Genomic DNA, 15,160 nt, shown 5'->3' with positions numbered 1-15,160 from the left:
CAAGGACACAACCCCGAAGCATATCCTCAAGGATCTGAATAGTACGCTCGGACTGCCCATCAGTCTGAGGATGATAAGTCGTACTAAAGGTCAACTTAGTACCCAAGGCACTTTGCAAACTCTGCCACAATCTAGTAGTAAAACGAGGATCTCTATCTGAGACGATCGTCACTGGGACCCCGTGCAATCTCACTACGTCCCGAATATACAAGTCGGTGAGATAATCTACCGAATCTCTCACGCGCAAGGGAATGAAGTGCGCCGACTTAGTCAACCGGTCTACAACCACCCAAATAGCATCACTGCCCCGCTGAGTCCTCAGAAGACCTACAGCGAAGTCCATAGTGACATGCTCCCACTTCCACTCGGCAATAGGCAAGGGTTGCAACAAACCCGCTGGCCTCTGATGCTCGGCCTTCACTTGCTGGCAAGTAAGGCACTTAGACATGAAAACCGCCACATCTCTCTTCATACCCCGCCACCAAAATTGACGACCCAAATCCCGATACATCTTAGTGCCTCCCGGATGCACCGCAAGGCGTGAATGATGGAACTCTCGGAGTACTTCCTCTCGGCAAGACTCCGGCACAAACAAACGGTCTCGGTATCTCACACACAGGTCGGGATACACCGTCAAACCCTTCTCAGCCTTCCCACTGGAGATTTTCTCTTGGAAGGACTCTACCTCAAGGTCACCTCTCTGTGCCTCTAACAATCTAGTCACAAGTGTAGGCTGCGCAACAACAGAAAACAAGGCCGCAGCCTCAACAGATTCGCCCAAATGCAAATCAAACTCGCCAAGTACACCCAACATTCCCCATTCCCGGATGGCTATACAAGCTATATCACTAATGCATTTCCTACTAAGGGCATCAGCCACAACATTGGCCTTTCCCGGGTGATAGTGCAACTCAAAATCATAGTCCTCAATGAACTCCATCCATCTCCTCTGCCTCAAATTCAAGTCTCTCTGTGTAAATAGATACTTCAAACTCTTGTGGTCCGAGAACACCTCGAACTTCTCACCATACAGGTAGTGCCTCCAAATCTTCAAGGTGAAGATCACTGCTGCTAACTCTAGGTCGTGTGTAGGGCAATTCTTTTCGTGAATTTTCAACTGACGTGAGCCATAAGCTACCACTTTCCCCTCTTGCATCAACACACAACCCAAACCCTCTCATGAGGCATCACAATAAACCGCGTAACCCGATCCTCTTTCTGGAATAATCAAAACCGGAGCGGTGGTCAATCTAACCTTCAACTCTTGGAACGACTTTTCACAAGTCTCACTCCATACAAATTTGACCCCTTTCCGCATCAATCTAGTCAACGGCGAAGCTAGCCTGGAGAAATCTTTCACAAACCGACGGTAATACCCAGCTAATCCCAGAAAACTGCGGATCTCAAACACACTCTTAGGCTGTGCCCAATCTTGCACTGCCTCTACCTTGGATGCATCAACGGACACCCCTTTCCCGGATACCACGTGGCCTAAGAATTTGACTTCTCCTAGCCAGAACTCACACTTCCCAAACTTGGCATACAGCCTATGGGCTCTAAGCAACTCAAGCACCACTCTCAAGTGTTCCTCGTGCTCCTCCTCAGAAGGCGAATAGATAAGAATGTCGTCCACGAAAACGACTACAAAACGGTCTAAGAATTCCCGAAAGATCCGGTTCATCAGGTCCATAAAGACTGCCGGTGCGTTGGTAAGCCCAAATGGCATCACCAGAAACTCATAATGGCCATACCGCGTACGGAATGCCGTCTTCGGAATATCCTCCTCTCTGACCCTCAACTGATGGTAACCCGATCTCAAGTCTATCTTAGAGAAACAACGGGAACCCTTTAACTGGTCGAACAGGTCATCTATACGGGGCATAGGGTACTTATTCTTGACTGTAGCCCGATTCAACTTTCGGTAGTCGATACACAATCTCAAGGCACCATCTTTCTTTTTAGCAAAGAGGGCCGGTGCTCCCCACGGCGAAACACTAGGGCGAACAAAACCCTTATCTAGCAATTCCTGGAGCTGAACTTTCAACTCAACCAACTCTGCTGGGGCAAAACGGTAAGGTGCCATAGAAATCGGCGCCGTGCCAAGCACTAGATCAATAGAGAACTCTATCTCTCGGTGAGGTGGCAAACTAACAAGGTCTTCGGGGAAGACATCCGAATACTCGCAAACCACCCTCGGCAGCACAATCTGGGTCTCATCACACTCACCACTCTCAAAGCTAGCAAGTAGACCACTAAGCTCACTCCGCCCTCGCGAATCATACCCCGGTGGCAAAACACTACCAACCCGGTCTCCCAAGAAATGAAACCATTCCCCGCTCAAGGTACATAACGAGACCCTCTGGCGGTAGCAATCGATAACAGCCCGGTATGACGATAGCCAGTCCATACCCAAAATAACATCAAAACCCTTCATGGGCATAATTACAAAAGGAAAAGGAAGCCTATGGTCGGCAACCTCTATATCACAACCTCTAACACCTTGTTTCAAGATCAGTTCACCCCTAAGAGGTGACACTACACAAATAGGAGATGCTAACTGTGCTAACTCCAACTCCAAAACAGATGCAAATGTAGCAGATACAAAAGAATGAGATGCACCTGTGTCAATCAATACACTAGCAACCGAGTTGCAAAACAGAAAAGTACCTCTCACTACTGATGGAGCCGGTACTAGATCCTGCGCGGTAACAGCATACACGCGCCCTGTAGGCCCCTGATCCACCTGCTCACCCCTCGGAGCATACGACTGCTGCACTGACTGGGATGACGAAGCTCCCGGATTGGCCCTCGAGGCCTGCACAGACTGAGCTGGCTGAAATCCCTGCGTCTGTCTAGAACCAGACCCTCCTGAAGTGGCACTCAACTGTGGGCAAAACCTCTTCAGGTGCCCAGGCTGCCCACACTGATAGCAAGATAAGGGCTGCCCCCTGCCCAAACTCTGACTCTGAGGTCTAGCTGAGGAAGAAGCAGCTCTCTGACCTCCGCTCTTCTGCGGGCAAACCGAAGACTTGTGACCCAGCTGGCCACACGCAAAACAAGTCAAGCCTCTCTGATTACCTCTCCCCGAGCCAGCACTCGGCACCGGAAAGGTCGATCTAGCAACTCCACCCTGAGACTGCTGAGGGTTATAACCCCTCTGTCTCCTGCCATCACCCTGACCCTCCTGGCCCCGCTTGGAGCCTCTATGTTTCTCATCGTCTTCTTCCTGCATCATAAGCTCCATATGAGCTGCAGCATCCACTAAATGTCTATACTCTCGGATGTAAGACCCACCAACCCTCAACTTGAGGCCTCGCCTCAACTTCCGCTCAAACTCATAGCAACGGCGTTCTTCGGACGCCACCAACTAAGGTGCAAACCTGGACAAACTAGTAAAAGTGGCCTCAAACTCTGCCACAGACATACCCTGCTGATTAAGCCGACTAAACTGATCATTCAGCTTCTCCCTAGCAACTGCAGATAAGAACCTCTCTTGGAAAGCATTCACAAACGCCTCCCATGTACCACCAACACGAGCCTTCTCGTACTTCCACCATTGACCCGCATCTCCCTTCAGCTGGAAGGATGCCAAGGTCACTTTCAATGCTCCGCCCTCGATGCCAAACATCTTGAACGTCTTACTCATTTGTTCTAACCACTCGTCAGCCTTCAGTGGTTCCTTCGGATCCCCAATAAACTCGTCCGGATTAGACCGGAAGAACTCCCTCTTCAAGAAAGAAGGCCCTGCCTCAGCTGCCTGATTCCCTGCTTTGAGAATACCCAAAGCTCCTGTTATCTCTCGGGCCAAGGCACCCATAGCCTGCTGACCCGCTGGCTCGGCCACATTGGCCTGACCAATTCCCTCCTGTACTGCTGGAATATCATCCGGTAAAGGTACTTCTTGCCTCGCAGGCCTACCACGCCTAGCACCTCTTCCTCGTCCTGACATCCTAATAAAGGTAATATAGAACGTTAGCACATTCACAAATGTGCCAAAACTAAACACTCACGTCCTAATACATGGACAACTGTAATTCACTCCACGTAAGCACATAAACACATAAGCACTTACGAATTTCATTTCCGGATAATGATAGTCCCGAGGTGTTACTAGAGTTCCGGTTAGAAACGGCATTGATCAAGTGCCTTTCCAACAAGACTCCCAGAAACCCAAGGATCCAATCAACATCCTAGAAATTAAATCCCATACCCACATAGTCACATAAGCATGTTATCACTTAAGCACATAGCATATGACATTACATCTAAGTCTCTATCAAGCGAGACAAACCCATTGTGATCCTAATCACTTCCCACGTACCCAAGGTATTCGAACCCGGTACGCTCTGATACCAAGTTGTAACGCCCTCAAAAAAAAAAAACATTAAACCCATCAATATAGACATGCATTGATATATAAAAGTTCCACTTTCTTCTATTCATCAGAGTTCCATTACCAAAAGTATTACATGTTAACAACAAAAGCAAATGCCCTAAAGGCTTACACCTTTCCAAGTTAACACTTGGTTACAACAAAAGAGTGCTAACTCATTTACACCTTAAGCCCTTGGCTTGAATATACATGTAATACATCAAAGAAATAAAATAACAAAAGTTCGCCCGCCTCTAGCCTCCCAAGCTACGTCCTTGGAGGTGGTATGCTACCTGTTCCTGAAAATGATATTCCCATATAGGGTGAGCCACAGCCCAGTAGACATACACTAAACCAAATATGAACAATGACTAAAAGATTAGCAGTTGATAGATGGCCAACGCTGATATTTTCCCTTATTACACTTTACAGTTTCATAACGTACAAGTCCATGTTACAATCCATTTTCCAATTCTGTTCAATTCTCAATTTATAACCATGGCTCAGAACCTGGCCAAACAACTCATATGAGGCAATAACTCATATTAAGCACTTTCTCATTTCATAATAGATAAGCATACTAGCTATATCACACACCAACAGATAAGCATACAAGCTATATCATCACTTCCATAGATATGCATAAGAGCACTATCACACTTCCAAAGACAAGCATATGAGCTCTGTCAACACATTAATAGATAAGCATATGAGCTCTATCTATGGAGTCCATCCCCTATCTCCTCCCAACAACATCCAGTTTAGAGGTCCATCCCCTATCTTCCCCTAAACCGTGGAGTACATCCCCTATCTCCTCCAACACAACACAATGCATATAAACAATAATTATACACATCATCACACAATACATAAATTTAATGTATTCTTTCAACCGTCAAACTCAATGACTCATTCCAGTGATTAGTTTCAGTTAGCCTAATCATCATGCATTGTCTACAACAATCACGACTATCCTTCACCGATAGCCCAAAGCAGTTATTTCTATACAGAAAATAAATGCAACAATGGATATATAATCAACATTTCAACTAGGTGAGTGATAAATGATCCAACTACACCCTTTAACCCCTTCCCTTTCCAATTTCCACATTTTCAAATCTATCCCTCATTTCCAACAATTAATTATACAAATTAATCAATCAATGTAATTAGGACATTTTTCATAATTAACATTACAACCCATAGGTTCCATTTTCATTAATGTTTCAACATTAATTTCACTTTTCCATGCCAAACATGCATTTAGGTTTTATATAAATAAAAACCTCAACTTTTGTAAAATTACACAAAGGCCCAAACTCTCTCGAAATTACCCAACAACCCCCAACATATCAAAATACAAAAATTTAAAGACAAAGCTCATATTAAGGAGCAGGTTATCCCTACCTCGAAGTTAGAGCTCGGATGGAGAAGGGACCAAAACCAAAGTGCTCCAAAGACCAAGATTTTCGGATCAAAACGACGCCCTCGACGATCAACACAACCTTTACAAAGGCCGAAGAGAAGGAGGACACTCTAACTAGATAAAACCCTAGAGAGAAGGGAGTTTCTAGAGAGAGAGGCTCTCAAAAATGGTTTTTAGAAAAAGTAGGAGAGAGAAAGAAAAGCAAAAAGTGATTTAAAATCACCCAGCGGATAACTCATATACGTATGACCCGCTCGAGCGGAGAACACAACGCTCGAGCGCCAAGAACAAAAATCTGAACACGCTCGAGCGCAATAATGCCCGCTCGAGCGCCAAGACACAAGAATAAAGCACTTCCGCTCGAGCGCGAAAACCAGTCCGCTCGAGCGTAAATCTCCACCTCCCAGAACTTATACCCAAAAAGTACTATCCGCTCGAGCGCCAACAAACCCGCTCGAGCGCTACCGCTCGAGCGTAAACAAACCCGCTCGAGCGTAAAAATCACATCTGCAGAAGTTTTGCAGGAACCCGAAATACTGGAGGTGTGCAATCCCCGCTTGAGCGCAAGAAGACCCGCTCGAGCGGATCGCCTAAAAACTGAACAACAAGGAATTGAAACCAAGGCCTAACCAACCTGTAACAAACCTGCCCAACACATCCTAGAACTCAATCAAGTGGAATTAAAGGACGGCAACATGATAGATACCACTACCAACTTCACGGAACCGAGTCCGGAATACAACAGAACAGTAAAGGGGCAACCGGGATCGCTATAACCTGTTTGACATGAATGAATTGGGCCTGAGGCTGTTCGACATAAATGATTGGGCCAAACACCGTTTGACATGAATAAATTAGGCCCGAGGCCGTTTGACATAAATGACTGGGCCGAAGGCCGTTTGACATGAATGATTAGGCTAAAGGCCGTTTGACATGAATGAATTGGGCCTGAGGCCATTTAGTAAGAATAAATTGGGCTTGAGGTCATTTGATATGTTGGGTCTGAGGCCGTTTGATGTATTAGATAGAAACACGAATGGGCCTAAGGCCGTTTGATATGTCTGATACGAATTTCATTCATGTAACTTCTTTATTTTGATATTATTCACTGAACTTTCGCTCACTCTCATTTATGTGCATGTAAACCCAACCTCATTGAAAAATAAGAGAGGAAGTCAGTTTTGTGGAGTCAACCCGAATGTCTCACGCACGAGACTTTGTTTTTGTACTTTTGTTTGCTCCCTTTTTTCTATCTTGGTGAATACGTTGGATCACCTATGTACATAAACTTGTGTTTGGCTGACTACATATTTGAAGTTCCTAGATGTTCAAGATGTTAATTCTGTCTATGTGTGTGAGTTATTATGGAATAATTTCGCTATGCCATATAAGCACAGCTCATTGGACAAAATTTTTAAGTCTTCTTCCGTTTTGGCCCCTTTATTTCCATTGAATCATTTTTAATCAGGTTTGAGGCTGTAGGTAATCTCATGATTGCTGGCCGGCTATGACCTTACCCTATGTGGTTTGAAAAATTACAAATACCTATCTGACAGAATTTTTTATTTAACATAATTAATTAAAAAACATGAAATTTCTAACTGTTCATCTATACAATAATAAAATTACCTAAATTATTAATTGAAATAAAATTTTAGCATTATTAAAAATTATAAATTAATTTGACAATTTATTAATAAAAGGGCCTATTTGTTATGAAATTAGAAACCTTAAAGGGCATAATATAATTTCTAATTGGGTATGCTTATTAATTTCTAATTTAAATAAATCTCAAGGGTTGTGTTTGTAATTTACCCAAAAAAAAGTTTGTTTTAAAAAATAGACCATCAATTTTTCTAATAACAAATATGAAATAGGTTATGAATATCGAATTAATTTAATTTTGTATGAATAATATATATAAAGAGCCCAATAAAATGAACCGTTCAAATTATTAAAACGAGACCGTAATAAGCCAAACGAACCCACACAACACCCTCCAATCTAGATTCTAGATCATAGATGGAAAGGAATTCATCCAAAAGAAATTAGCTGATCAGAGATAGAGGCTTAGGAGTTTTTATCCTCTCGGTTCCATATATGCAAGGTTCTAAAAAGCGGTTGTGGTCACCGTAACGGTGGCGGTGACGCGGTTAATGGTTGTGGTAACTGGAACCGTGAATTTTTTTATATTTCGCACAATTTGAAAAAAAATTGCAGATACTCATATTTTTTTTTCCATGATAATATTTACTGGGTTAAAAATAAATATTGGTCAATTTTTGTAAATTTTTAAGTATGATCCAATATATTTCATTTTTTTAAATCACTATAAATTGAGTTTTTTACATTTATTTTAATTATTAATGACTTTATATTACATAAAAAATCAATTACTAACTATTATATATAAAATAAACAATGACAAAAGTAAGAGAATAAATAAGAGCTTAAATATATATATATATATATATACATATTTTAACTAAGCCAAATAAATAATGACCACACTTATTATTATTATTATTTTCAAATAATATATAGATAGACACATACAAACAAAATAGTTTAGTGATAGCAATAGAATAGCATAGGTCTTACAACTTCAACAAATCAATAACATGTTCTTCATTTTCCCTCTTATCTCTCTCTATCTCTTGCTCCTTCATTTTCTCTCTTTATCTTCCCTCTTCTCTCTATCCCTCTTTCTCCATTTTTAGCTTTTTTCTGTGTATTTTTTCAAAAAAAAAAAACAGTTTGGAACCGTTACGTAACGGTGCGTAACAAGCCGTTACGGCTGTTACGGCACCGTTACGACCGCTACAACGACCGCTACGGCAGCCGCTACGGCAGCCGCTACGGCAGACATATCTATGAATCTCAATCACACTACAAAAGCAACCGTAACAGGTGGCGGTAATTGCCAAAACCGTTACGTAATGGCGTTACGTAACGGTTGCGGCCGCTTTTTAAAACCTCGAATGACTATGAAATATGAATGTAAATTTATAATTAATTTAAATTGAAACAAAATTATTGCATTCACCATTAGATGATGTATATAATGGTGAGGATTATAACTCAAATCTCGTAGAGTTATCAAAGCATTCAACCCAAAATAGAAGTAAAATGATAAGGAAGTACAATCCAATCTTAAAAAATAAAAAATAAAAAAAAAATAAATTATATATATATTTATCTATTTGCTTAAAATATGAATTATCCTTATAATTATGAAAATTATAAATATTCTTTTGTTAAAAAAAATTATTTAATAAAATTAACGAAAAAAAATAAATTCCTAATTATTTTTTTATACCATAATAAAATTATCTGAATTACTAATTAAAATATAATTATAACATTATTAAAAATTGAATAAATTACAAATACACCTCATAAGATTAGCTTAAACATGGATTGTCCCGTGATTTTGGAAAATATATCCCGCCCCTTCTACTTTATAATCGCAAAACAAATGGCTAATAAAGTCAATTATTAGTTTTCAATGATATTAAAAATATATTTGAATTAACAATTCAGATAATTTATTGTTGTATGAGAGAATAGTTAGGATTTTGTTTTTAACTAATTCTGTTAAATAAAAAATTCTGAAGGGGAATATTTGTAATTTCTCAAACTACAGGGGTAATTTATATTTTAAGCAAATTTTAAGTGGTGTATTTGTACTTTATTCTTAAAAATTATTAATTTGATGATTTATTAATAAGAAATGTCATTTGTTATGTGATTAGAAATTTAAAGAAATGAAATGTAATTTTTAAAATTATCTATATTAATTTATATTTTAAGCAAATTTCAGATATATATTTGTAATTGGGTATGGCTTCTGTCCAGTCCGTGATCGGACTAGACCGTGCTGTTAGGCCCGTGGGGGCTCACCACGGGTCTCGTTTTGATAATCTGAACTGTTCGATATCTGATCAACGTAATTTTTTATAAGCATATAGTACTCGACGATTTCTACATATTAAACGGTTCAGATTATCAAAATGGGACTCATGGTGAACCCTCACAGACCCAACAGTATGGTCCAGTCCGATCTCGGACTGGATAGAAGCCATACCCTTTGTAATTTATCCAAAACAAATGATATGAAAGCCTACTCTTTAAACCGACTTCCTATACCCACTCATGTGGTCGAATAAAAAAAATTAAAAATTAAACACAGACCAAAAATAAATACATACATAAATAAATATAAGAGCATTTATACACAAATAAATAAATAAAAGAGTAGTCACCTTCGTGGCCAACAGAATTGTAGAACCGAAATTGCAGAATCTACTCTTCTACTGATGAATTGGCACTAAACTGGACTAAACAGCTTTCGGTAATCGCAAATCTTCAGCTTTGTTTCGTTAAGACTGAGAAAATAGAGTTTTAGAGAGAGAGAGCGAGAGAGAGAGAGAGAAGAGAGTGCAAAGGAGCAGAACGTAATAGGAAAGAGCTATATAGAGGGAGAAAGAGAAGGGACTTTTAGTAAAGGTTGAAGACATGGCTGCTTTTTATCGTGTATGTAGGGTTCTTTCCTCAGCCTATAGAGGGAGAAAGAGAAGGGAGCTTTTAGTAAAGGTTGAATGCATGGCTGCTTTTTATATGTGCCTAAGGATTCTTTCCTTGGTCCGTAAGGCTGAGTGATTATTTGGTGGTATTCCATTATCTGGTAGGTTACACTCAAGTTCACATTTCACGAGAATTTGTAGGGTTTTGTAGAGTCTACATAAGTCACGTTTTGATAATATGAATCACTTATTTTTTAAAATTCATTGAATAGAATATTTATATAAAAAAATAAAATGATCGAACATCGATAACTGCATGTTTGAATCAAATTTGTATTACAAAAAATTGAATGGTTATTTTTAAAAATTATATTTGTTATCCATTTTTGTAAAATAATATGATTCAAACATATAACCACCGATATCTAATTATCTTGATTTTTTGCATAAATATTTTACTTAACAAGTCCAAAAAAATGAACAATTTGGATACTAAAATCAATTCTAAAATAGGTCTATCAAACCCAAACGCTCACTCAAATTGAAACGCTAATTTGAGAAAAGTCAAACCCTTCAAGTATTATTTTACATTATTTATTATTTGATATTTCTTAAATTATTTTTAAAAACTTAACAAAAGGTATTAGATTTAACTAATGAATATTAAATTAGAGCACACCATGATAATGCATAGGAGCAAAAAATAATTTCTCCTTGTTTTGGCAAATTAGAATGATTATGTTCATATATTTATTTATAATTTGTTTGGATTAAATGATTTGGAAAGGAAACAAAATTGCTTTCTCTTAGTTTTAATTATTTCTTTTGAATTACATAAGGGAAGATAAATGATGAGAAATTGAAAGAAATAGAGAGACTTTATTGATTTCTCTTACAATTCACTTTTTGAATCACTCTAAAATTAGAGAGATTCGTAGGGGGGAAAATAGGGTAAATTACATTGACCTCTCCCCTGAGATTTTAAAAAAAATACAGTAAATCTCATAATTTTTATATTATTATAATGACCTCTCTTTTAGTTAGAGGTGACAAATTTGATGGGTATGGACAAGGCAAAAGGAGTTATGCAATTGTGATGGTGTGGTGATAGTGGTAGAGTAGCGATGATGGTAGTGGAGGCAATGTGTCATGACCCAAGCCTGTCCCTATAGGTTTAGCATCGTAACCGGCCAGTAATTATGGAATTACCGAAGGCCTCTAAGACAGATTAACATAATATTAGGGGCTGACAGAAACAAATAACAAATATACAACGTCTATTAAGCTGTGCAGACTTATATGAGACAAAAAATTTTAAACTTTATATGCATATATTTACACATCATCATATATATAGGCTAGACAAAAAAGGGACTTAGCCCAAAATACAGAATAGACAAAAACACTTGTTAAACCAAAACAAGAAAACAAAACTTGAATTTTATGCACACAGCCATAACCACTCAATATATCGGGAACCTCCATGGGAGGTACATAGGTTGGCTAACAAAACAGAGTCTAGGCAAAAGCTTTAGGCTTGGTCACGCACTTGATCACTTACATACATAAATAATACAGTAAGTTGGAGCTCAGTGAATAATAACAGAGTAAAGGGTTTTAATGAATGATATCCATACCAGATTCAGAAATCAAAATTCAGATTCAAAAACAGATTCATATTCTTGTTCAAATCATATACAAAAATCAAAGTTCGTGCTTCATCATACGTGGTACATCCATTAGCGCTAACAAAACATATATAGAACATATATAGAACATGTGGTGGTTATGAGTAACTAGTTCCATAAAGAAGCCTCCAGATCTGGGGAAGAGAATAAATATGTTGAGCCCTATGATGGAGCCTCCGGTACGGGTAACAAAATGCAGACATATTAAGTTCCATAATGGAACCTCCGATACCGGTTAACAGCTAACAGATATCACATGATGCTAAGGATGCTACGAATACACTGTTAGAAATTAGACAATCAATCATTGTACAGAACATATTATTTTAGAAATCAGATCTTAATTCATCATACAAAAAATAAATAAAGTTGAACATAGCTTTACTAAGTTATTACTCATAGATAGTTCCAGAAGCAGATCAAACAGATTCGACAGATCAAGTAGACAATAGCGCATGACCTACACAAACACATAACATATACACATTGAAACATAATATCACTTCTTTATCAAACTTGATTTCTCTAGTCTTTTTCTATCGAAGTAATTTGAAGATCTACTACGCATATTTTTTCTTTATTCAAATGAATCAGGTTCTCATTTCACATATTCTTTTATTACTAAGTCATTTTCCAATAAATCGATTTCTTACTTAGCATCTTAATCAATTATTATTAAATCAATGACTTATTTTTTTAGCTTATTAATCTTTATTGAGCTAGAAATCATGTCTTCAATGTTTGAAAAGAGATAAGAATGAAAATATGAACTAAATGCAATTTTTCCAAATATACTAAAAATAGTTGTTTGCTCGAGAGAACCTTTAGTCGCTCGAGCGGTATGTAAAAGATTGCAAAAGTATTAGAAGCCTTCAATGTGCTCTCGAGCAGTAATTAATCTACTCGACAGTTTGTAAAATTTCCAGAATTCCAAATTTCTCAAAAATGGTTTCCAAATGCATCTTTCAATCTTTAAACTCACACATCATGATCAAAACCTTGAAAACACTTTACAAAATATAAACACTTATTTATTCATAAATAATTTACTCAAAATCTCATCAAGTTGTCCAAATTTAAAACAAAACTTCATGCATGCAAATATTTTCAACATCTTTTCCTTTGAAACATAAATATGAAATTAAACATGAAACTTATGGATTTTTCTAAAATAAAATTTAATACAAAAACTTTCATGCATTAACACTTTCAAATCCAACTCAAAATCATTAAACATAATTACTAATTAATTTATTCAAATCAAAACCCATGAACTCGTGGTTTCTAAAAATTCTTCTTCAAAATCAAATGCACAATGCAATTGCATGTAATTTTTGAAGCTTGTTTTAACTATAACTTTCAAAAGCAACCCCAAAATAATTAAATTCTAAATCAACTTTCATAATCTTGAATCTAATTCAATTTCTTCATCCTTTTACTAATTCCATTCGATTTACATGAAATTAATTTCTAACTCTTTTCTGTTTTCTTTAAATCATGAAATTGAAGTTATAAAAGTCTTAGAGAAATATTTGCATGTGTGAAATTAGGATAAAAATGAAACCGTTTACATCAAAATTCTTTTAATTCAAGATTAAACTCAAAGTGCTCATAAATTCATCATTTTCCAAAACTTGCTCTTCTTATACCAAATCATAGAATTGATCCTTCGAATCTTTTAAAAATCTATGATGCATGTAAATATGGAATTCAACTTCATGAAAAATAACAAGTGCTAAACTTAAATGATGAATTACAAAAATAATCTCTTAGAATTTGATCTTAACCCAATGTTTAACCCAAAGCTTAATTTTCATAAGATTTCTCCTTTTTCTATTCAAAGTATAAAATTAAATAGCTCAAGGTCTTCAAAATCCATGATGCATGTGAATATAAAACTCAAATACTTCAGTGTTCAAAATCAAACTCAATTTGATGATATTATGAGATCAATTTCCATATTCATTAACCTAACTCATTTTCTTGCTAATTTATTTTTCATTACATGGAATTGAATTTAATAACCTCTTAAGTTCAGCTTCTAGATGATTTATCTACAAGATTTGAGCTTTAATTTCTTACGCAAAACCTTCAATTTGATGAGTTTCTTCACAATTTCTTGAGTCTCTCTTCAATTCTTCACTTTTTCCAACCTTTCCCCCTTGCTTTCCTTCACCATTCCAGCAGATAGAGTTGGTCTCTCTCTCTCTCTCTCTCTCTCTCTGTTCTTCTCTCTCTCGGCTCTGTTCCTTCCAGCACATACACATGAATGAATTCATTTTCCTTCTCATTTCATATTAAGAGGTACACAAGCTCACCCTCTCTTGTTGACACCTCAAGCACACATGCACACAATATTGAGCTTCCAACACAACACTCATATACACACACACCCACTAATATGCTTAATACATACACACCCATATACACCCTCAATTCTAGATTCTTTTATAATTCAATTTATGATTAAGATTAATTTACTTAAGAAACACTTAGTCTTAATAAATCTTGATTAGCACATAATTAAATTAATCATAACTAATCACAAATCCCACATAATTTAATCAGTCTAATTTGACTTTCATTATAGACCAATTATATAGCGACCCCGGTCTTTTCCCATTTGATTATTTTATCCGGACTTAGGTTCCGTAGATTCTGTCATTGTATAATTGTTGTTGTCATTCTTTATTTTCTTATTTGGAGTTATAGGATGTGTTGGGCAGGTTTGTTTCAGGTTGGTTGGGTTCGGAAACCAAGTGTTGCTGTCCAGTTTTTGGGAGGGTCGCTAGAGCGAGGGTTGTATTTTGTGTTTGGTGGCTCGAGCCAGATTTTCTGAGCTCGAGCGAGCGTTTGTGTCTAGTATGGACCTGTAGCATTGCATTCTTGGCTCGAGTGAGCTTTTCTTTGCTCGAGCGAGGATTTCTTGTGTCTGGTCGCTCGAGCGAGCAAGTCTTCGCTCGAGCGAGCCTGTCCAGTTTAATTAGACAGCAGCGGGTTTTTAATCAGTTTTTCATCCTCTTTTTAGATTCCAAACCCTAAGGTCCGACTTCTCTCTCACCCTGCTCACCTTCTCTCTTAGATTTGATCCACTTAGGGTGTATTTCTACCCTAGATCCTTCATTAAAAAGAGTGTGTGAGTCGAGGG

At 37.7% G+C, this 15,160-nt stretch overlaps 1 long non-coding RNA gene across 1 annotated transcript; it reads right to left on the bottom strand.

The window, feature by feature from the left end:
- Positions 1 to 4,409: 4,409 nt before the first annotated feature.
- On the bottom strand, positions 4,410 to 10,390 carry LOC145801100 (uncharacterized). The gene is made up of 2 exons (XR_014341995.1): positions 10,064 to 10,390; positions 4,410 to 4,671 (listed from the first exon to the last, which is right to left on the bottom strand). It is a non-coding gene; the product is annotated as an uncharacterized LOC145801100 (long non-coding RNA).
- Positions 10,391 to 15,160: the final 4,770 nt, after the last annotated feature.

The sequence above is a fragment of the Camellia sinensis genome, chromosome 10, assembly GCF_055761805.1.
Source record: "Camellia sinensis isolate YWXY chromosome 10, ASM5576180v1, whole genome shotgun sequence".
Classification (NCBI taxonomy): Eukaryota; Viridiplantae; Streptophyta; class Magnoliopsida; order Ericales; family Theaceae; genus Camellia; species Camellia sinensis.
Note: the sequence above shows the minus strand (reverse complement) of the source record. Positions and strands in the feature narration are given on the sequence as shown.